We start from the raw sequence: 12,539 nt of genomic DNA on the forward strand, positions 1-12,539 counted from the left end.
GACTGGGCTGAGAGGGCTCCCCATAGCTACTCCATCTTTCTCTCTTTAGAAGTCCACAGGCTCTACAGAACTCTTATCCAAGACTACATTTCAAATTAGCTGATGTCCTTCCTATCACCTTTCCTCACTGTCCATTTTTCTCAACCATGCATAAAATTTGAAACTATGTTGCCATGGACAAATTTATTTTTCAATTATATATCTTTATACTTAAAGACGTTGTCTAGTACCCTGTTCTTCCAAGTCCTAGTTTTCTTCAGATTTCTTGACTGTGGTCTCCATTCGGAATAATTATTTTATTTCAATGTCTTCACTAGCTGCTTTACATGTATGCATATAATTGGACTGGATGGCCCATGAGGTCTCTTTCAACTCTTTGATTCTATGATTCTATGAATACAGTCTATGCAGGACACTCAGGCTTATTTCTTTGAGAGAGAGAAGCATAGTTTTTTCCATGATATCTGCAAAGCAAAGGTCGATTTTCTTCCAAAATGCTTTGGTCCATGTCATTATCCAACTTATGCTTCCAGTTTGGTCCTTAGTATTGCTATCATGCCTGAACCCAGCTTGATCATCTCATTTCATATATGGTAGAAATCTTTGTTATAGAAGTTTGATCTTTACTTTGCTTGCATGGAAGATTAATGTAATGGCTTCATGCTTACTGCAATTCATGGTGATCCCTTTTTGGGGGAACTGGAATGTATTTTGAGTGTTTTCTAAACCATGGATGGCAACAGTCTTGGACAGCAATGGCTCCCAAAGTGACCCATTTAAGGTGGAATCAGGTGTCAAACAGGGATGTGTTATTGCCCCAACTTTATTTTTCATCTTCATCACTATGATACTTCACCTTGTTGATGGGAAGCTTCCCACCGGAGTGGAAATCATCTATAGGATAGATGGCAAGCTGTTTAACCTCAGCAGACTGAAAGCCAAAACCAAGGTTACAACAACATATGTTATAGAACTCCAGTATGCTGATGGCAATGTCATCTGTGCACATTCAGAAGAAGATCTACGAGCCACTCTAAACACCTTCGCAGAAGCATATGAGAAGCTCGGCCTGTCATTGAACATCGAAAAAACCAAAGTGCTGTTCCAGCAACCCCTCTCCAATGCCAGAGATACAGCTTAATGGTGTAACATTAGAAAATGTTGACCATTTCCACTACCTTGGCAGCCACCTCTCCACCAAAGTCAACATCGACACCAAAATACAACACCGCCTGAGCACTTCAAGTGCAGCATTTTTCCAAATAAAGCAGAGAGTGTTTGAGGACCGGGACATCCATAGGGATACCAAGGTGCTAGTTATAAAGCTAATGTCCTCCCAACCCTGCTATATGCCTGCAAAACGTGGACTGTCTACAGACGTCACATGCAACTCCTGGAACGATTCCATCAGCACTGCCTCTGGAAAATCCTGCAAATCTCTTGGGAAGACAAGTGGACAACATCAGCATGTTGGAAGAAGCAAAGACCACCAGCATTGAAGCGATGGTCCTCCGCCATCAACTCCACTGGATCGGCCATGTTGTTCAGATGCCCGACCACCGTCTCCCAAAGCAGTTGCTCTACTCTGAACTCAAGAATGGAAAACGGAATGTTGGTGTACAGTAAAAGAGATTTAAAGATGGGTTCAAAGCAGAATTTGAAGAGGCACAAATGGAGGGTGAAAGAGAGAAACTTGTCAAGAGGAAGGCGTGTCAAGCCAACCCCAACCGACACTGCCTTCCACCTGGAAACCAGTGCCCTCACTGCAGGAGAAGATGCAGGTCATAAATAGGGCTCCACAGTCACCTACGGATCCACAAGAATACTGATCCTGGAAGACTATCCTACTCGTCCAATGAGGGATCGCCTAAGTAAGTAAACTATGGATGGTTGAATTTGTGGATACAGAATTCATGGATACAGATGACTGACTTTAGAGAAGATTATCATGAGAATGACTGAGATGCATTTAGTACCATCCATTTCATGTTATGAAAAAGTGCTCTAAAGTCAGCCATGCATGTTCCGTGTTAAATACTCATTTGTGTTGAAAAGGCAGATATTATGAAAGGAAGGCACTTACAGTACTAATTTTTCACACACCATTTAGTAATGAGGGTGAAAGGAAATTCCAGCAGGAAAAAACCCCCTCACAGATCCTTATTTGATTTTTTAAAATTGGCACGAGGTCCATCATTACTCCTTTTCCTAAACTGCATGTTCAGTCCCTTTTTAAACCCACCCAATCTCAAAATAATCCCACTCAACCAGATACCACATAAGTGACATCAGAACAGACCCCCTTAATGACATTTCAAACCACAATGTAGGCAATATGTGTTGTTCTCACTCTGAATTATCATCCTTGAAGGCAACTCATCTGACTGATTCTAAGAAAGAGCCCTCTTGCCATCCATTTGTCTGGTCATTTCCCAAACATTTGCCAAGGTGAGGAGGCATTTCAAGGGAGTTGGGGTGACTTTTTAATTTCAATGTGACCTTGTTTCAGCTCACCCTTAAAAATAAAACAAACTTAATTATTCCAGGAATATGTACAGTTAGCTAGCAAAGCCCACTTTGTAAATCTAGTTTTATAAACCAATTTAGCTTTCATCTAATAGGAGCTTTTCCTTCACTATAATCATATTGGTCTGCATTTTAGGTTAATAGAGATGAATATTACTGCCAGAATTTGTTTTTTTTTCCTTGCATGTAATCTAATGCCAGATGGTTCTGAACGGGTATTAAAACTCCTATGCCCATGACCTCCCAGAGGTTTTTTTATCATTAGAAGTTCAGCATAATTCAAGGAAGTTTCACTGCTCAGCTCTTGATCATAAATCTTCCTAATGAGGCACTGAAGCCAAAAAGAAAAATATTTCCATTAATTTCAGTTGTTCCGGTTTCATCAAATGAGTGAGAATTCACAACATCAGATATTGTTTTAAATAATATTAATGGAAACTGTAGTGATTAAACAGACAGGTCAACAGTTCAGCCTGCTACAGGGAGCTGGAAATGAGGAAAGGGCAAAGACCTGACCCACTGAGTACATTGCATTACTGAGCGACATCCACTGGTGATACAAGCAAATTCTGGAAATGGGAATGAGAAGGGTGTGATCCTCTACCACTTGCAGTTTTCTGGGGCCCTCAAATTTTTGAAGGTTGGTAAACCCTCCAGAAGAAGTTCTGGGAGGCATGGAAGAAGAGGAACAATGAATGGGGAAGAAAATTAGACTATTGGAAGTGTTGCTCACTTAAAAAGGGAAAGAAAGGAACACGGGATGAACTATTGCCCTTTCCTATAGCTTGTTTCCTCTTCCTTAATCATAACTCTATGATTGAGTTCCCCTTAGGGAGATAAAGTGGTGTATTATTATTATTATTATTAGTAATAATAATTTCAGTTATTTAAGCAATACTCTAATTTTGCTTTGCCACACATATCCTGGTTTTAATTGTGAAATGAAACAAAAGTTTGCCACTGTTCTGCCATGAGATGCCTAAGGAATGCAGTGTTTGTGATTTCTGATATGAACCCATTTACACATTACAAGCTAATGTGATAATGGGAATGCCATTATCCTTTGTGTTGTTGTTTTTTCTTATCTAAGGATGTTCCAATCAGTTTTTTCTGATTTGTCCATCCTGAGATAAGAACATAGTTTAAAGGATAACAGCATTCCTCCATTGAAGTTCTCTGATTTTTCGTTTCAAACCATTCTGATTAAAGCCCATGACACTTTGTGTCTGTTTTCAATGCAGGGAGGCTGATGTTTATATTGCTTTGTACATTTTTCAAAAGGTATACATTTTTGTATGCATCCTTCAAGTGTATGCACACTTTGATCCCATCTAATAGAACCGGCGTTGGGAACCTGTGGACTTCTCTCAATGTTGGCCTTTCTGACTAAGCTAATGGGAATTGTTGGGTAAAATAATGAAGGTCATTCAGCCTCTACAATTCTGCATGCATGTTCTTTCAACTTGTTATTTTGTCCACATTTTTCAAGTATACAATTATTCATTAAATAGAAATATATACTTTTGGGGCAAATCACACCAGAGTCTTATAATAGTGCAGAATTCAATATCTCAGTAGTTCTATTCAGCTCTGTACTTTCTTCTAGCTCACAAAATACAGATATTTTTTTTAAAAAAAACATGGCCAGTTCATGCCAAAATGGAACAAATGCTTAAAGGAACATATGTGAGACTAGCATAGTCAGGACATAGATTGATACAACCTTTCTAGTTCTTCCTTATTTACTGTTAGAAAACAGGTATTCACAGATCACTCATAAAAGTCAGTTTGAGATAAGATGTGCCTTCTAAAGTATTAAGTTACTCAGAATCTGAGTGCTAATTTTCTACCAGCAAAGTTTTTCAAAGGGATTTGTCATAGGACAAGTAATAGCCCAGAAAATAATCAGCAGGCAGTGCAGATCTTTCAGTATCAAAGTAATGATCTTGATATGATGCAGCAGTTAACATTTTAGCAACAGCATTTTGCACTGAAACTGCCACTCTTTTCAAAGGCAGTCCCACACAAAGCCCAATGGAGATATTACAGAGCCAAAGTACTTCCTCCTTTTCCCTTTCCACCACCTTAGAATGTATAAAAATATCTCTGTGTGTATGTGTACCTTCAATTCACCTCTTGACTTAAAGCAATCCCAATAATTTTTCATATAATTTCCTTAGGTAGTGAACACTAAAAAAAAATGGTTTTGCTAGTTCTTTCTTCTCCAATATGATTTCATTTTTTTTTTATTTTTTGCATTTGGTGGTTTGGCTGTCCTTGTACTGTTGTTTTTAATTCGATGTATCTGGCAGTAGAAGTTGTGCAGGGCAGTGGGAGATATGGTGATGGTAGGGTAACATACCCTTATAGAGGAGGAAGAGAAAGTTGTTTAGTACCTATTCCACCTTTCAGTTATCCTGCCAGCCTGAGGAACTTGGAGAGTGAGCCAGACCACCCACAAAACCTCACCTTGCTCTTAAGTCATGCCAGGTCAATTAAGAATAAGACACACATAATCTATGATCTCCTCAAGGATGAAGGGGCTGACCTGGCATGCTTCACTCAAACCTGGCTGGGATACTGTGTGTCACCTAAAGGATCACCTTTTTGGTACAATCCACCCTGCACACTTAGATCCTCTGGGAGCAGTTACTCCAACTAGCAAAATCCGACTGGCAACCACCACTCAGAGGACCTTTTCATTGGTCGCTCCATGACTAAGGCATGACCTGCCAATAGAGCTCCAACAGCTGGATCAGCTCCTGGAATTTCAGATTCAAGTGAAGTCCTATCTCTTCCAGCAGGCCTACCCAGACAGTTTTAATGATTAATTTCAAACTACACTGTATACCTAATTTCTATTTTGGGTATTTTAATATACATATTATGGAATATGTTTTAATATATGTATTTTATGGAGTGTTTTAAAATGTGTTTATGTTTTAGTGATGCTGTAACCCACCTCGAGCCATGAAGAGAGACGGGCAAGATATAAAATTATTCTTATTATCATCATCATCATCATCATCATCATCATCATTATTGCAGAGAAATAAATTCAATTTAATTCAGTGGAACTTCAAAGACAGAATATTACATCAATAATGTTGTGGGCATCTCTGTTCTTCAAGTAGTCAGAAGTACTCAGTCTCCTTTGTACTGAAGGTACTGGAGGTTTAAATACATCCAGCAACATTTATGTTTATTTACAAATACAGAGGTTGAGCACATATAGGTTTGCAGCATTAAACTAACAGAAGCCCCAAAGATTGGGAAATACTCATTTTATCCCAAAATTCAATAAGATGTATAGTGTGTTAGATTTCAGGAGATGTTTTGATTATTGGCCTGGGGGACATAACTTGGAAGAAAGATCTTAACTATTGTTGATTGCAAGATGGTCATACACTAGCCAGATGTGCTGAGATCAAAAAGAGAGCAAACATAATTCTTAGATACACTGGGGAAGACATTTCTAGTAGGCACAGAAACACATTAATTCCTCTGTAGAAAGCTAATTGACCAGAACAATATAGCTTGGTGGAAAACTTGCTTGCAAGCAGAGAATATAAGTAAATCTGTTTAAAGCCGGGGGGGGGGGGGGCTATGTTGGGAAAATATGCTATTGCTCTCATATGCTAGACATGCTTTTAATGTATTGTGTATGTGAGATTTCTCCTCCCCTTGGCACAATACAAAAAAAGCCCACACATTAATTCATCCCTGTAGTCCTATGCTTCCTGTTTATCCTCTGCCTCACCTTTCCTCAATTTAGAAAGATAAACTTATAAGAGAATGGAAAAGAGAGAGTTTAAAACTATATCCAGATTTAATAGCTTTTTATCCTGATCTTCAATTAAAATTCATCAAAGATGCTCCCATACAATAGAACTACAATATAGCATCCATGTAACATGCAAAAATGGAATCAACAGTATGTAGCTTTTTAAAAACAACAAAATCTGCTTGTCCAAGATCAAAATATCCTTTAGATGGCCTGGGCTCAAGTTACACTGAAGTTCAATATTACTTTTGAGATGAGAATCTAGAATAGATGGCAATCCAGTATAGTTGATTAAGAGACAAAAAGGTGGGCAGGAAAGATAAGAGAGAAATTGATGCTGTCAGATAGAAGTGTATGGATGATATTAATACATTCCTTAGCACAGTAATGATATAGCTTCTGTCATATGCTTCATTATCTCTTTTTGTATTTCTTGGGAAGCTTTAGGGATCCATATCTATTAGGCTTGTTTGATTTTAAAAAATGGTTCAAAACTAGTTTCGGATGTAGGGGGCGCTGGTGGTTTGATTCTAAAGTAAATTCCAATTTTCACAGGAAAAAATGTTCAAAACTTTTTGAAACTACTGAGACTTCCGAATCTTTCCTTAATGGTTTGAAAGTGTTTCATTGGGTGGTATTTACTTTGAAAGCAGTTGTTTTACTGCAGAAGCGGAGGGGGGGGGGGGGAGAGCAAAGGGAGGAAATTCATCCACTCTGGTTTAAAATGCTTCCCAGGCTTGAGACAGAAGTGGGGGGAGAAGAAGAGGGAGGAAATTCATCCATTCTGGCTCAAAACACTTCCCAGGCTTCAGACAGAAGCAAGGGAAGAGGAAAGGGAGGAAATTCATCCACTCTGGTTTAAAATGCTTCCCAGGCTTGTGACAGAAGCAGGGGAGAGAGAAAAGGGGGGAAATTCTTCCACTATGGTTTAAAACGGCTTCTCTGGCTTGAGCCGAGGCCAGGGATCAGAAGCGGGGAAAAGCTTAATCATTTCCGACTCACTTACTGCTTCGTAACAGAAATGGCAGAAAAAGCTTTGGAAGGGCAAAGGGACTTCCGGTTTCCTTAAAAACTTTGAAATCACTTCAAAAAAGAAAATCATTCCGAACGTATTCCAAATTACGAAGATTCCGACCAAACCTAACCATGCCTAATATCTATATGTCCCCTGTTGACTTTTTACAGACTCCATGAATTTCATATGGTTTTCTTAGGTAAAGAATACTCAGATATGGTTTTGCCAGTTCCATCTTTTCCCAGTTATACTGGAATCACATCTGAATACTTTAAATACAACCCACAGCAACTGGCAGTTATTGACAGTCTCCATCTACATACTAATCAGGGCTGAACTAGCTTAGCTTCTAAGATCAGATGGAATCTGATGCCTAGGGCCATTTAGGTTGGACCCATAGCTGTCTTTCAAATCTCTTATCTTGGTATGTCAGGTACATTCCATTGCTATTATCTCATCCCCAGTGGAATTATTTTTACAGCATTGATATTTATTATTTGACTGCTAGTTGTGCCCATAGGAGAAATAACTCATGATGCTTTGTTAGAGTATCTCAAGTTGCAATCCTATGAACTCAAGGTGACTTACTTCCAAGTAGTAAGGTAAAGGACTGCATTGTTAACTTTCTAGAATTTGAATCCCTTCATTTTTAGGATACAACTTCCTATTAGTAAAAAAAAAAATGTCTGGGGAACATGAAGGTGTCATAACATGCATCAGAACAGAGTCTAGTGTTGTACATCCTGAACAGTACTTTTATAATTAGGTAACTTTATTTCAGTAAATCTTTCAATTCTTGCACATTGGGATGTGGCAGGGGGTGCCTAAGTTGGCTATCTATTATTTGCTATCTACATTGAGGTGAAAATACTTCTTTAAAATTGCACATATAAGAAGTGTGAAAATTTTCTGATTTTGAACCTTTTTTTCAAATATTCATTTCATAAGCAATATTATCTCAGAATCATGTTATTTTTATCATCATTTTTGTCCTGCTCATTTGTTAATGTTCTTAGGGCAGGTAACTGTATAGATCAGGAAAAGAAAGAAGAAAATATAATACTGATATGCAGAATAGCTACCTTACTGAGCATGTCAACCAGTCATTAAAGTTTGATATGATCAAGACAGGATCAAAGAGCAGGCAATTATTTACAAGAGTAACTTGTCATGATATACATATACCTATTATCTACTAGTAAGATGATCCACTGACATATTTTAAACCTCCTGACATAACAATACCACACAATTGTATCTTGTGATTTCCATGGCAGGGAGACACTGAAGCCACTTTGGGCTTTATTCTGAATTTTAGCTGAACTAACCAAGGTGCTGAACCTCATTTCTCAATTGCTTCAGCATTTTGGATAGCTCACGCAAAGTGAAGTGAAACCCAAGTGGATTCACTATGCCACTCATATGGGTGCCATTAAACAGCACCGCCTTCATGCCAGATCAAAAAAAAAAAAAAAAGACCAAACAGGAGAATGTAGGAGAGATTGGTACAATGCTCCATAGAAGAGAGTGAAATCATCACCTTGTCCAGGGTCAAATGTTTTCACTCATATGGCAGGGAAAGATTAACCCATTCCACATTCCCCTCAACCAACCTGTTTGCATATCATGGAATGACATGTTAAGAATTTATTTGTTTCTCCAGACTGAAGGTAGGCTTTCAGATATGTGAAAATACATGATCTCACCAGCATGGAGTTTCTTGGGTTCCTTATACCTGTGGGTTTGGATATCAGCCCCTCCAAATTATTTGATGGCAATCAGTACAGAAAATCCTCAGGAAGCAAAATACATTTTTATAGCTCCATCTTTATTCATGACCATCTTTGAAGTATGGTCAGCAGCTTCAGTTTACACAGTTCATGTCCTGGTTGTGTTTTTCTTTTATTCTTCTAGTTAGCTATTGATGGACAGTTGATGAATGTTGCAATGTAACAATGTACAAACTTCTCCACCCTTGTTACATGTGTAAGCTGTTAACTATAAATTCATTACAGCTACTGCATAAAAGCAATAAACAGAGACAATAATTAACTTAGCACTACAAGGGATGACTAACCCCCACCATGTGTTATATGCATCACTGACTGGAATCTTGTTGGTTAATTCCAACCAAAGTAGAGCTATTCAATTAAAGGTTGAATAGTGATTCAACCTGGTAGTAAATCTAGGTGATTCAATGGCTCAGAGGCTGTTCTTTAAATTGGGGGGATTGGCATTGGGTGCTGTGATAGAAGAATATCACTCTGCACAATACCCTAAAAGGGTATAAACAAACCCAAAGGAAATTTATGCATACCCATCTCCCTTACTTAGGTGATCCCTTGGAAATACTCGTCTGAGTATGATGGCCTTCCAAGTTCTTGGAAGACACCTGTGTGAGAGTTTTTTTTAATGCATGGAGATCAGTGCACAGCCAATCAACACACAGTCTTCACATGGTTAACACGACGACAGTGGCTTCTCAATCTGTTGCACACTTCTTCCGCCTCCACAGCCATTATAATGTGCACTATGTTATGTTCCATGTGATACGCCTTTGAGGTCTTCAAATTGTGCTCAGTCTGGATCCTCCCCTACAGCTCCCCATGGGAATGCATGACTCTAGTGGTTACACCTGCAGGTTCATTGGAACACACAAGCTACCTCACCACAACAAGGTGACAATCCATAGAGGGGACCCATGTCCCTACTAGGGTGCCAGCCATAGTATGGTAACTTTTATTTTTTAAAGAATCCTGTAAAAGAGGTCTGAGACAAAGAGAGAGAGGGAGGGAGGGAGAAGGCGGGGGGGGGGGGGGAGAAGAAAGATAGACTGCTCCAAAGAATAGGTCAGGCAGATTGCCATAAGGGTTAATAAATGTCATGATCAGTCCTAATATAGCAGAGTGGGACTATCAGATTTTTTTTTTAAAACACACACACACACACACACAAATATTTGCAACATGAAATGTAACTTGGAAAGTGAAGAGTTCTTTGCAATACTAACCTATTAAATTCAGGCCTGGTGTGCTCCAGTGAATAGCATCTGGAACCCCTCTTGGGAACAACTGCTTTACTCATCCACAGTTAAAAAGGGCTCCAGTTATCAATGCACTCATTGCTGCATCTTAAATTATGTACTTATTGACAGGAATAAATTCTTACCCTGAGTGTGGGGGAAAGGTATTTTCAGAAAATTTTCCCTTTCCCAGATACCAAATTTCAAATCCTAAAAATAACACATTTGGTTCAGTCTTAAAGTTTGTCTTCATATCCCTTGGTCCTCAGACAACCAGGTACCCAGGCATAGAGTGTGCAGAGAGTTAACAAGTAAGTAAAGAGGCCAATAAATATAAAGAGTGTAGAAAAATCAAGGTTAGAGCAGGAGTAATTTATACCATCTGCAGCTCATTGTACCTTATCCTGCCCAGACTTGTGCTGAAGTGCTCTATGCTTAAAGCTATATATAGCACCTCAGCAAGACTTTACTGGGATTGTCCTTTAGCACAGTCCTTTGGAAACATTTCAAAAGATGTGCTTCTTCATCCCCACCCTACCCCTCCTCTTCCCCTGCTTTTGTCACGTCTTGAAATGTTTGTGTTTGGATTTGATTGTCTGATTGTGTGCACATCCATTCACCAATTGTTGGATCTTCTTCATTGAAAGTAAACATGTTATGAACTGCAGCAGATGCAGAAAATGAACACCCATTTGCTGTACAATTCATGTAATGGCACGGGGAAGTTCTGCTGGCTTTTCCACATCAGCAATCCCTATATGCACCATATGCTTCACCACTCCCAAAGGTCTTCAACAGAAGGAACATTTGGGGCGGAGGGGGGGGGGATTCAAAGTGATAGAGATAAAAGATTAAAGCAGGAAGGCCTTATCATCAATACAGATTCTGTTCCATTAGCAGAAAAAATACTAGGAGCCAAGCCAAAGCATCTTCCAAATTTTTTAAACAGAATTTGCATTTCATATAGAATACATCAGACATTGATGGCCATTTTTTCTGGTGGTGGTTTATACAAAATTAAAGTGAATAAGCTGGTTGTACTTTCCATTTTACACAGGCAAAAGAACCCTGTCTGTGCCAGGGCACTGGAGTCAGCAATTGCATTCAAGGAGCTGTAAATACCTCCTTGCTTTGATTGTATATTGTGGTAACACTGCTAGCAGTCTTTCATGAGACTATGAATTGGTCAAAAGAATGGTTAAGGTTCTCCCTGCAGTTTGGCACCTATTTGTTTACCTCTGCCATTTGTTGACCACTTAAGTTTAAAAGGGTTGGCAGTAAAGTGGCATGAAAACCACCTTTAAAACACAACCCTGTCCAAAGTATAAGAAAAAAGACAAACCACAAGTCTAACCTTCCCACATAGAACCACTACAGAAAGCTACCACATCCCAACAATGTTAAAGGCTGAAGCAAACAAAGCAAAGCACTTTGCTCAAAAATCTTGCAAGAAAGAGCCCAGGTAGAATCTCATTTGGTAATTGATTCCCCAAGGCTGGGGCTGCCCCTGAAAAGGCCTCTTTTAGGATTTCAATGGGGTTCATGGTATTCAGCTGTCAGGCCTTGACAGTGAACAAGATAGACTCTTAAGGAAAATAGAAGACATCATTAAAATACATATTTCTGTGCAATGATAATAATAATTATTATTTTATTTTTAATCCACCTCTCCTCATGACATATCTTATTTCCTGCATGGAAAGTACTGTTTCCTGTGTAGGAGATTATCACAAGCCATATTGGAGGCTCCCTAAACACAAATAACATTTACTACTACATGGTATCATCCGAATCTTGTCACAAACCAAGCTTCAACTCTGGTTGTTCTTGTTACGTTTATTAGGTTTAATTATACCTCATTTTGTCTCTTTACAAGGAGATATTTATTTACCATATTTTTTATATTTATTTACCATATTTGTATACCCTCTTTCTCAGTCCGGAGGCTGAGAAAGTCATATTAAATTAAAACAGCTTTCCTTCCTCTTTACCTGTTTTTCAACTCCTGAATATGCTTTCAAACAGAAAGTGGCTTTTATAATACTGTAAGACAAATCAATAAGAAGGCAGTCTTTAATCACTTAGAAAGGAATGCTGTGATTACTAAATCAACATGAATGTCTTAAAAAGAAGTCATGCCACACTAATCTCATCTTTTTCCCCCAATAGGGTTACAAGCTTGGTAGATGCAG

The sequence above is a fragment of the Anolis sagrei genome, chromosome 2 (genome assembly GCF_037176765.1).
Source record: "Anolis sagrei isolate rAnoSag1 chromosome 2, rAnoSag1.mat, whole genome shotgun sequence".
Classification (NCBI taxonomy): domain Eukaryota; kingdom Metazoa; phylum Chordata; class Lepidosauria; order Squamata; family Dactyloidae; genus Anolis; species Anolis sagrei.